The sequence below is a fragment of the Aquarana catesbeiana genome, linkage group LG06 (assembly GCF_042186555.1).
Source record: "Aquarana catesbeiana isolate 2022-GZ linkage group LG06, ASM4218655v1, whole genome shotgun sequence".
Lineage (NCBI taxonomy): Eukaryota > Metazoa > Chordata > Amphibia > Anura > Ranidae > Aquarana > Aquarana catesbeiana.
The window spans coordinates 131,159,268-131,171,934 of record NC_133329.1 but is presented as its reverse complement, the minus strand read 5'-3'; the positions used below and the strand labels follow the sequence as shown (position 1 = coordinate 131,171,934).

The following is a 12,667-nucleotide window of genomic DNA, read 5'->3' as shown; positions in this document are numbered from 1 at the left end:
TCATATTCCAGCAAGAAGCCCACAATTTAGACATAAGGAGAATGGTTGGGCATATGGGAATGGAAATTAAGGAATTGGCTTTTTAGGGCTTCTATAATAGTAGTGGGCGGTGTACAGAATAATAATATAGACTGTGCAGGGTTGACACCTTAATTTATGGCACAGCCTAGTAGATGTTGTATTTGTGACGCTAGATAGTGACTACAGTGATGAGGGAGTGCTAGGCCCCCATATCGCTGGGCAATTGCAATGATCTAAGCCTGATCCTGGCCTGTCCCCTTTCCCATATGAGGTCTCTAAAAAAGGAATCAACTTTCAAAAACCAGGAGCCTAATATCCATACAGGGAAACTGTGAAATAAATTTAAGAGCTGTGGCATACAAACCATCTTCTTTAAGTTGTAGAGGCCTACATCCAATATTGGGGGTTTGCAACTCATTTTATATTTCTCCCTAAACCCATCAAGCAAAATTAACTTACAGTGAGGCCTAGATACTGCCTTGGGTCTAGTGTTATGTATACTCCCTAAGTATTAAAGTTTATCAACTACTTGAAAGTGTTGGACACACGTGGGGTGAGGTTTTGTAGGTGGATCAACTGGGAGCAGGATAGATTTGTCCTAAATAATGGTAAGACCTGAGAAGGACCCAAATGTGGCAATTAGGGGCATTACTGAGGTCAGTGAGTCTTGCATTTAAGGCATAAACAGTAAAGCACTGTCTGCATAGAGGGGTAGTTTATCCTCAGCACCTCTACAATATCCCCTTAATATTCTCAGAAGAAAGAATAGCAGTAGCCAATAGCTGCATCACCAGAGCAAAGAGAAGGTGAGATCCCTGTCTCATCTCTCTGCCCAGGAAGGAGTTTTCAGATAAATCAATATTTATTGATAGGGGACTGTTGGTGATTAGTACATTATTTGGAACAATTTTTTAAATTAGGGCCAAAGTCAAATTTGTACAACACCCTCTAGCCATGGCAGCTGGTACTGGAGGATTTATTTTTTTTGGGGGGGGGGGGACACCCTCTAGGTCTCCGTACTCACCCTACAGTGGAGCTCCTCTGGACTTTCCGACGCCACAGCTTTTGTCTTCACCCAGTCTTCTTTCTGGGTTCTGAATGACCGGGAAGCCGGGAAGCCGGAAAGCCGATGCCATTTTTCTGGCATCGCAGGGTGGGAGGACAATGTAAAACTGGCCAATTCTGGCCTCGGGATGTGGTCACGTGTCTGTGAGGGGGTGATAAACCTGGTAGAAACCTATTGATTCAGTGCCCCGCACAGTGCACGGCCACACTGGGGGCTGGCGCAGCGGTAGTTCCACTTGACACCATCAAATGCTTTGGCAGGGTCAGGGGAAGGATAGCCCAGCCACCCCCTACAGGTAGTCCCACTTGACACTGTCAATTGGTTTGGCAGTGTCAGGGGAAAGGATAGCTCAGTTACAAACATTATCTCCATATATTGATATTCATTGATCTATTTGTAATGAATCCAAATTGGTCAGGATGGACCAATTTATCTACTACCTTACTAAGCCTGGTTACCAGGACCAGAGTCAAAAGTTTGATATCTGTACACAGCAATGAAATTGGGCTATTAGAGTGGGGCTTCAATGGATATTTAGCTGCTTTGGGTAGCACAATAACAGCAGCCTCTAGCATTGACTTAGGTTAAGTGCCTGTCTCCAAGGCCCACTTCAGAACCTGCAAATTCTGGTAACAGAACCTCACCATAGTATTTATAGACTTCCATTGGAAGGCCATTCAGTCCTGGCGATTTGTGATTAGAGTAGTCAGAGGACTTGGAGCTCCTCAAGCGTAATAGTGGCTTACCCCTACCAGTGGAATACAGGCGAGGGAGAGTAGGTTTAGGGTCCTTTCACAATGAGGCGGTTTGCAGGCGCTATTGCGCTAATAATAGCGCCTGCAAACCGCCCCGAAAGTGCCGCTGCTTTCATTCCAGTGTGAAAGCCCCGAGGGCTTTCACACTGGAGAGATGCGCTGGCAGGACGGTAAAAAAAGTCCTGCTAGCAGCATCTTCGGAGCGGTGAAGGAGCGGAGTGTATACCGCTCCTTCACCGCTCCTGCCCATTGAAATCAGTGGGACGGCGCGGCTATACCGCCGGCAAAGCGCCTCTGCAGAGGCGCTTTGCGGTGGTTTTTAACCATTTCTCGGCTGCTAGCGAGGGGTAAAACTGCCCCGCTAGCGGCCGCATACCGACGGTAAAGCGCCGCTTACAATAGCGGCGCTTTACCGCCGACGCCAGCCCCAGTGTGAAAGGGCCCTTACAGATAAACATGTCTAGGTGAGTGGAAGAGGTTTTAGATCTGTGAAGATCATCATAAAAATTCCTGAAGGTGTCTAAAATTCACAGAGAATGGGCAGTCACCCTCTCTGAGGGGGTGATAACAGCTGCTATATGTGTTGGGCTCATTTGTGTCCTGGCAAGAAATGCTAACATTTGTCCTGTGTTTTCTCCATCTTCACAGAAACATTGTTGTGTGTTCTGCTTTGGTGAAGGATAGAGTATTATAAGCGGCCTGCATTTGGTTTGAGTTATAGGAGAGGGGTGCTTTATGTAATTTGTTTGGCACAGCAACTTCTTTCATTAATGGCATTTCACAATAAATTAAGGACATCTCAAACCACTCATAGGGTGGTGGAAGCATGATCTATTTCTAAGAATTCAGCAAGGCATGCCTTCAGGTTATCTCTGGATACAATCACATCTAACCAAAATGGGTTTACTTTCCACTCTGCGGCTCAAGGGTGAACACCAAACCCTAGGTGTAGCTTCAAGGGAGAATAATCTGAAAGGCCTCTTGGGGTGTAAAACACATTTGCAACATAGGGAAATATGTTAGTTTTCCCCAATGCTAGGTCTATTCTTCACAGCATTGTGTACACACGATGAGAAAAATCGGAAGAAAAATTCCGTAGAGGCACAATCGTTCTATTTTCGTATCGTGTGTACACAGCTTTCAACATCAAATTCAGACTTTGCAAACTAAATTTTCCAAAGGGACAAGCTCTAAAAATTTTCTTGTACGTGAACAGAATGAATGATTTTCGTTTAATGTGTACTGTTTTCGTACGAGAAAAATCAAAAACGAAAGACCGCGCATGATCAGAAACAACAAACAAGAAGAAAAAAGCCTTTGTCGTACAAGACTTTTCCTACATGATTTCCTTCCTCAGTTCTGACTTGCAGTGAAACAACAAAATCGGATGATCGTTCGCCCGATTTTCTCAAAGTGAGCACCAGCCTTAAGAGAAGCCTAAAAACTGCTAAGCATCAGGGTGACACAGTCTCCATATATCATGCAACTCCATTTCATTCATCAACTTAGCAAAAGACGTAATACTCTGTTAATCAGTCAGACCCATAGAGGGATATCTGTCAACTTGGGTATCTAGTACTGAATTCAAATCGCCAGTTGTAAAGGGATTCCAGGTTTATCAGGGATAAATCATATAAGACGATTCATTACTTCTATATAAATATATATCTGCCAGGAGCATCACCTTAAATTTGTCTGGGGGAAAAAGGATATTGAGTCAGCTATTAGTATGCTCACCCCTGTTGAATAACAGCTATACACAGAATGAAACGGATGAGGAAAATTCCTCCTCTTCAATTGTTTTATGGTGTCTCTAGTGAGATGGATTTTCAGCAGGCAAATTATTGAAGCATTACCATGCGATAAAGTATTCATTACTGCAATGTGTTGTAACGGGTCTTCCAGTCCCCTTAGGTTCTATAAGCTTGAAAGTAGTTTTACCATGGTGTGTCATGGGTATAACACTGTCTGGAAAAATAGGAAGGGAGGGCTTAGTAGTTGTGTGAGTCCATATAATTAGACAACACGTATACAGCGGGAGACTGATTCACATTGTGATAACCCATTGACGGTAAGTCCAGATATATAGTACCAAGCAGGATTGTGCATCCTTGGTTAGTAGAAAGGCAAGGTAAGAGCATCCCAGATACTTTTCCCACTTTAATAACACATACATTGCTGTAAAGTGTAGAAGGGATCCTTATCCAGGTCTAAGACAGGTATGTAGAAGGATCATCCTGAGTTCAGTGGTCTCTCATTTCATTCCATGTGGCAAGTGAGTCAAAGTGCATTAAAGACATTAGTCTTCCCCTGGGCTACCTCCTTCAGACAGGATGGATGCAGTATGGCATATGGGATATTGAATTGACACAGTTTTTTTTTTTTTTTTTTTTAACATCCATGTATTTTGCCTCAGTAACTCAACAGAAAAGTCAGGAAAAATGAATATCTTAGAGCCATTGTAGGATAAATCTTCGTGCTCTTGGGCTTTTCTCTGTATTATTTCTCTATCAGGTATGAGAGGTCCCCTGGTGGTGGAGGGTGGGAGGGCACACGATAAGCTCTTTCAATACCAAATAATCGAGTAAATGAGTTATTACCGAAAACACTACATAACCATTTTTCCCACAAATTCACAGGGGATGGGCCCTCACTATGTTCTGGGAGGCCTACCACTCTAGCACTGTTTCTCAGTAATTGTTTTTCTAGTAGTTGATTAAAGTTGACTTTAAGGGGTGGAAACTCTTCCTCGAGTGGCCTCTATTTTTTGTTTAATGGGGACAAGATCATCCTCCCCCCGGCCGACTCTACCTTCCAGGCAGTGGTATGTTTACTCACTTTTTTTGAGGTCATGGCAGAAAAACGACATGTCCTCTTTAATATTCTTCAATTGGTCAGGCATTTCAAATAATGGTACCTTACGTGTTTTAATGGCAGACAGTACCTCTCTTAGTTATGGTTCTGGTGATTGTAGCTGTGTGTGAGCAGTTAGTGGTTCCAATGGGGCAGCCACAAAGTGCTGAGATGGATCCTGATTGTTTTCCTCATCCTGTGGTCTCACCTATGTTGATTCTGGTATCTGAGCAGAGGAAGATGGAGCCCTGTGAGGTATTTTTTTTTAGCTGGGGCACTCTTAAATGGTGTGTGAACCAGAGCAAACCTTGTGAGTCATGCTGTTGTCTCCCGCCTTTCCTCTTGCCTGCACTCTTATGGAAGAGGACTGGGGCCATCTTGGACTGTGACCTGCTCCTTTCCTTTTCTCCCCATCATCAGTGTTGAGGTGCTCAAGGAAGAGATGTTTGAATTTCAGGGGTGAAATAATACTGAAATCCCCAGTGCCGGTGTCATCCTTAGTTGAGTACAGGATCATAGAAAGGATTCCTATGCAGTATGCTGAGCAGGAGCTCTGGAGAATGCATAAACTCATATGAAAAGCATGGCCACGCCCAAATCATATGCATTTTTAGATTCTACATGTTGTTTTGCTGTGAACAACCCTGAATGGCCACAACTAATGGGTGTTTTTAGGTGATTGGAGACCTGCTCTGCAGTGGGTTGAATAATTAGGCCACACTCCCAAGAGCAGCTTACTCTCTACAGGCCAGAGTGCTTGAAAGGGAAAATGTAGCTTAAAAATGTTCATTTTGCCATGTTCTTAGAGGCTGAAGGGACACATGTATAATTCATGATGAATGCTTACTTGTATGCTAAGCTAAATATCAGGATAAAAACTAGGCACAGAGACATATGGATTAGGAAACAGTTAAAATTATTGTAAAGGCTCTTTTTTTTTTTTTTTAAATAACAAACATGTTATACTTATCTCCTCTCTGCAGTTGGTTTTGCACAGGGCAGCCTGGATCCTCCTCTTCTTGGGTCCCTCTTCACTGCTCCTAGCCCCTCCCTCCTTTGAGTGCCCCTCAACCAGCAGCTTGCTACAGGGGGCACCCAAGCCAAGTCAGAGCTCTGTGTATACATTCAAACACAGAGCCCCAACCTGGCCCCGCCCCCTCTCTCTCGAGATTGACTGACTTTGACAGCCGCGGGAGCCAATGGAGCCGCTGCTCTGTCTCAGCCAATCAGGAGAAGTGCCCTGGATGGCTGAGGGGATTGTGGACAGAGAAGGGGCTCAGGTAGGTAATTAGGGGGGTGCTGCTACACACAGAAGGTTTTTTTATGCATAGAATGCATTAAGATAAATAACCTTCTGCCTTTACAACTCCTTTAAGGCATACAAACATAGCAATTATATTAAAGTACAGTACCTTGTGTAATGCTATAGGATTTCACATAAAGGGAAACAGAGCAGGAAATGTACATCTCCCAGGTGTTAATGCCTGTAGGTTCAGGCTTAAAAAGAAGTTCTATCTTAAAGGAACATGTTCAGAAAAGGGAATGCAACAAGGAAAAACAAGCGCCAAAAACACTTGTAAAGCATTAATGTTAATTTGGGCAAAGCAGTGTAAAAAGAAGGCTCCACAGTCTTACTTGCCTCGAACACTCTGACAGCTATTGGAAAAAAAAACAGTTAGTTTGCCCCATATGGGAAAGAGCGCCATGCAATCCACCACCATTATGCTGCACCTTTTCTAACAGCATAGCAGTACTTGGCCATGCTAGCAAGCTTATTGGGACCAGTGAGCAGCTCCATATGTAGGGGTTTAGATGCCTTCATATCTTCCTTATTCTGTCCCATTGCATGCAACACAAATTGCCAAGAGGTACTCCCAGCAGACTTTATTATAATGACTTAAAGAAAATCTGTAGTGGCAGAAATACTTCTTCTGAAAATGCTAGCTGCCTCAGGCTTCAATACTTAAGAGTCACTGACCTGGAACAAGCATGCAGTAAATGAAGCCAGAATTCTTGATCTCCATACTTGTTCTGGATCAGTGGCTCAAAGTAATGAAGCCAGAGGGTCAACATGAAAACCAGGCAACTAGCATTCTAAGAAATAGAGGTCCAAAATAGTAGCCCTCATATTATCTCTGCTCAGCTTTGTTTTATCATGCGACGGGTTGGTTCCTCTGGGATTTGCACCCTTGGGATGGCTATAGCTACTAAAGGCAAAGCTCTATAGACTGCCAAGTATAACCTATTAACAATCTTGTCTAAGCCTGTGAACCTGGGAAGACACCTAATATGCAAAACTGAGACAATCAGAATTAACTGTTTTTTCTGTTTGCCCTGCTGACTGGGAGTCAGTGGCAGGCTTTCTGTGTTAGTACTCAGATTTTTTATTATCATTCTTTAACCGCTTCTGGACCAATTATACTGCGGCAGCTTGGCTCCCCTGCATGAGCCGTCGTAGCTGTACGTTGGCTCTTTAAGACGCTTTAGCAGGCATGCGCGATGACCGCCGGTCCCCCGCGATCGCTCGTGACAGAGTAAACACACAAATCCTGGTTCTCTCAGGGGAGTAGTGACAGATTGTGTGCTCCTAATAAGTAGGAACACTGATCAGTCTCCTCCCCTAGTCAGTCCCATCCCCCCACAGTTAGAATACACCTAGGGAACACAGTTAACACCTTGATCACCCCCTAGTGTTAACCCCTTCCCTGCCAATGACATTTATAAAGTAATCAATGGCTATTTTTAGCTCTGATCGCTGTATAATGTCACTGGTCCCAAAAAAGTGTCAAAAGTGTCCAATCTGTCAGCCGTAATGTCGCAGTCACGATAAAAATCGCTGATCACCGCCATTACTAGTAAAAAAAAAAAAAAAATAACAAATGCCATAAATCTATCCCCTATTTTGTAGACGCTATAACATTTGCTCAAACCAATCAATATACGCTTACTGCGATTTTTTTTTTAACAAAAATATGTTGAAGAATAAATATCGGGCTAAACTGAGGAAAAAATTATTTTTTTTAATTTGGGATATTTATTATAACAAAAAGTACTAAAATATTGAGTTTTTTTCAAAATTGTCGGTCTTTTTTTGTTTATAGCGCAAAAAATAAATCGCAGAGGTTATCAAATACCACCAAAAGAAAGCTCTATTTGTGGGGAAAAAAATGACATACATTTTGTTTGGGTACAACTTTGCACGATCACGCAATTGTCATTTAAAGCGACGCAGTGCCGTATTGCAAAAAATAGCCTGGTCAGGAATAGGGTAAATTCTTCCGGGGCTGAAGTGGGTAAATGTGTGCACTGTTTAAGCTACAAGAAATCCCATGGACAATGTTTTTTTTTATAGAACTATATTGACATTATGATTGTTATTTAAAATAAACCTGTCATGTTTCACATGCTTGTGATATCCCTTTAAATGTTATATGTATTCTGACCCTGGTTCCTCCCCTTCCTGTAGCTCAGTTTTATCCTGCATAGTTAGCTCCACCCTTTGTTCATTTTCCCAGTAATGCATCTCAGCCTCATTATGATCTTTTGACCTATCCGATGTTCATTGTTGTAAGATCCTCACAGTTAATGGATTAACTTCACATTATTATATTATATTACATATTTGGATGGACTTGGATCTGCAAGGTGTCATCTGGATTGAGTCACTGTTAATTCAGCTAAGATTGGGTTATCAATATCTCATCACAACTGTAAGTAACAGAGATCACACTTTTTTATGCTTAGATTGGTGAGGCAGAACAAAACCTGTCATAAATTGGTTTAACTGTAATGGAACTGCAGGCACCTAGAAATACCTGTGCAGAACTCTAGACACCGTGCAAGAAACGCCCTGGAAATTGAAAATCCAATGCACTCTATTATTAAAAAAATATCTTTATCAACCTACTGGTAAAGCAATGTGATGGGAGCTGAGGGGGCACAACAGCTTATTAGATAAAGTTAGTACTGACATCATAGAACAGCCCTGGTTTTTCAGGCTTTCTAAAAAACATCTATTAAAATGTGCAGCCCCGTCTAGGTTGCTCCGATTCACTTTACAGTTTGACCATTTTATAGTTATTATAAGTTTACTTTGTGTAAGCTAATGTGGCTCTAGATATTTACATCCTGCCTTATTCAAAAATCTTCCATGGTAAAAATGGATAAGCACATGAATGTCAGTGCCTTTTGGAGAACAAGCCTTTCTGAGTTCCTCTTTCCATGCTCTTTGCCAAGGAAAGCCTTTAAACTGTGTCAAATTGTCTGGAAAAGTGGCTATACAAAGCCTGGCTCTATCCTAAGAGCCTGAAAGAGAGCAGAACATGTGTCTTGCTTTATGATTTCCAGACTGCTTCTATCACAAGCAGTCCCTTCTCCATAAACTTGAAATCGAGCGTTAAGTACAATGCTGGATGCCATTTGCCTCAGGTGTATCACGCAAGGCTTCCATATATTAGCTCTACAAGAGAATAAAGAAGCAATTCGCAAATAAAGTCCAAGACAAAGATGTGACAGAGTTTTGCTGCTAGGTGCAATATGAAAGGAGGTACAGAATACCAGAGAATTAAAGTGCTATTCCAGTCAAACAGCCACATTTTTCATTTATCCTGAGGGCATACCATTAATGACTAAATCTTCTTGTTGGCATTCATTTTATGCACACAAGTATACTATTTACTAAATCACTAAGTACAATGGTATCCTTATATTTCTATATTGTTGGGCCCTTTATTCTGAGACCTGCATTTTTGGTGGGATTCTGCAACAACTTCTCCATTGCAGAGCAGTAGGCAATTGACGGGTCATCGTGGGGACTCAAAATAGTCCCTAGCAAGAGGTAACTGAAATAGTTCTACCTTGGTTAGCAGCGCAATTGAGGCTTCTCACTATCCATAAGCCAGACGGACGGTGCCCAAAGCTTCTGTAAATTAGTAATAGATGATACTACGACAACTACTGAAGACTCTGCTAGTTTGGGACATCCCACTTAAGTATTTCTAGAAGAGGCACTTGGGCCTGCAATGGATGCAAACCTGGGTTTCCATTCTTGTATGTAAAAAGTCCTGAGGCATCCAACAAAGCAGAACAGTGAGTAAGCAGCCACTTTATTGATCAGGATTGTCTTGCCTTTTAACACAGTGGTCACGCTGGCCCTTTGACATTTTGATCAAAGGCTTTTTCCTTGCTTTGTGGCTCACAACCTTTTATATATATATATATATATATATATATATATATATATATATATATATATATATATATATTGTAACATCGGGGGTTCATTTAGCTTAAAGGTAGAGCTTACCAGTGAGCTGAGTCCACGCCAGATATGCAGTTTTAAGGGCTTGTAGGCCCACTTTTATTAAAGAAAGAAAATGTCCGATAACAGAAGAGTTGCCCACGCAGGGGTTTCAGCTTTCCACAGCAACAATGTAAGTTCAATCAAAAATACCAAGCCACCTGGCTCTCTTTAGCAGCACTGCTGCTCAGACTTATGCTTCAGCCCTCTCGGCTCTATAACAGAGTTCCTGTACACCCAGTACCTCAGCACTCTTTTCCAGCTTCCTTTTCCAGCCCACAGGCTTGGGCCCTCTGTCTACTCTGACAGACCTGTGCAGACATGCACACTTCTCCCTTGCTTGCCTGGACTCCTCGGGAGGGTGGAGCCCAGAACTATGGTCAGGTGTCTACAAATAGCCCAACACACACCTGACCATTCAATCTGCTGGTGGATCTCAAAATCTGGAGAAAGCTGCAAAAGCAGTTTTCTCCAGTCCACATTTATGCTCTGAAGCCTTGCCCCAAGCAAATGTGCATACCCTATGTCCACTTTAATCCCATTTTCATAGTGACAGGGACTCTCACTATTACATATCCCCCCCCTTTGTTTCGATCCGGAGGGAGGAACACCAGCACCCGTCATGGTTGGGACACCTCTGTGCTGGCTGTCAGCCACGTAGGCCCAACCTTTTTTCCGGGTGCGCTTCCAGGTACGTCCCACCCTGGATCTTAACAGGGTCCTACATTTCCCTATACTCAGCCTTCTCCCTCTTCTTTTTGGGTGCCTGGGCTTATTTATCTTTCTAAGGGAAACTCTGCTTTCCCTGATCCTTTCTTTCAACTCACTGACATCAGCTTTAACCTTCACTATAGGTTCTAATACCTTTCTCTGGTTGACTACGGCAACCACGTCATTATTAACAGCACCAATCATCAGATCACCAATTTTGAGATTCCAACTTCTGATACCACCAGTGCTTTTTTTCGAGTTTGTTAGGACCTGTCCTGAGGAGGGACCACACACAGGCGAGTGACTATGCTCCATGGAACTATCACCAAGCTCCACCTCACCTGCTGTCCAACGCTCCATGGGCGGCTGTCCTAACAAACACAGACCCAAGCACAAATCATTCCTTACTGCGATAATGCCAACTGGTGTACACATTACATTGCTACAGCAACCTTCAGCACTTTCTCCCACAGTGTCTCCGGGTACCTTAACCTGTACCTCTTGGCCAGTGACAGAAAGCATCTCGACTACTGCCGCGTCCATTCTGGGCCCTTCCTTTTCATGAGGTCTAGCAGGTGAGACAGTGTCTGTGCCCTCTACTGACCACTGCTCAGCCGCACCTCGGACCGCACCAGCAAAGATGTTCTCAGTCACTGCACCAGGCGGAGAGACCTCTGCTATCTCCAACAGTTCCCCTGAGCGACCTCCATACCAATCAACAACTGGAAGTACTCTCACCGGGAATCGAGAGATCCTGTGCCAAATGGTTAACAAACATTTGTTCCACCAATTCCACTCTTGGGCAAGGTTTTCCAGCACCGCCTGTATCACCTGGCTCCACCCATTGGTACTACGCAGCACCACCTGGTCCGACCACGATGGAGACACCCAAGTGTACAGTGAGTGTGTTTTTGCCAACTCCAGCATTTCAAGTAAAGTTTCTGTCATTTCAATACATTCCAAGTCTAAATTTGTGACCTCTTTAGGGACCTTTCCCTCCTCCGAGACATGGAGGGGCTCATCCACTGTAGTCTGAGAGGTTGAGACCTTGGAAGAGACCTCCACCTCTTTGGAGGTACTCACCATCACTGCCTGTTGCTCCCCTGGAGCACTGTCAGCCACATGTCTCCTCTTCCCCTCCAACTCAACAATGAGCCTCTGCAGGTCAACAATAGTCACATTGTCACCTTGACACTTGCTATTACTTAGTTGCTGGGCTGTGGACAACCCATCTGCCATGCCTGCGCCCAGAACCGTTCCTTCAGACTGGAGGGCCTCAGTCTTTACAGGGGCTAGCGTACCCATGAGCATCGGCCATTCTGTGACCCCTCCAATGGGCATAGCAGGTGTTCTGTCCACACCTTTGTTACACATCATTGTTTCGTAAGTCTTTGTCACTTGGTCTAGCGCTGCAAGTGTTTCCTTGCACCAATCATCCCAGTCCCTTGTGGTTCCATCACCAGTGCTCCACAGCGCTGCATCAACTGCTCTAGAAGGCCCCACAGGACCCTGGGATTCACTAGCCAAAACAGCACACTTGTCACTTCTATCTACCTCACATTGTGACAATATTTTTTTACTCACATCAACTTGAGAAATTGCATCCTCAACCAAGGCAATGTGCAATGCCTTATTTTGACCACCTTGCTCTGGTGGCGCTACAAACACATCTAGCTTTGAACTCTCAGCTTTTACAGGCTGAATTAACCCCTTGCCAACTGGGCTACACTTAGGGTTGTCAGGTTGTGCCCACACACACTCACTGTGTGACTCAGTCCAACCTTGTTCCACCAGAGTAGGACCAGAACCATCCTGGACATACTCTGGCTTCATCACATGGAGACCCCCTGAGACCTCCATGGACAATCCTATGCCTCCACCTGTCACGTGAGATCTACTCTCATCATTGGTAGTGAACACATTACCAACCTCACTCTCAGATATGACATTACAAGAAATACA

General features: G+C 43.7%; 1 protein-coding gene and 1 long non-coding RNA gene across 5 annotated transcripts in view; one reads left to right on the top strand and one right to left on the bottom strand.

Annotated features, from left to right (window-relative positions):
- CHLSN (cholesin) overlaps positions 1–12,667 on the bottom strand; it is a 640,429-nt gene that overhangs the window by 57,805 nt on the left and 569,957 nt on the right. The gene's annotated exons all lie outside the window — the stretch shown is intronic.
- Positions 8,250–12,667, top strand: part of LOC141148925 (uncharacterized) — a 62,271-nt gene continuing 57,853 nt past the window's right edge. Inside the window, exon 1 of the long non-coding RNA XR_012245265.1 lies at positions 8,250–8,405. This is a non-coding gene — a long non-coding RNA (uncharacterized lncRNA). The remainder of the gene's footprint in view (positions 8,406–12,667) is intronic.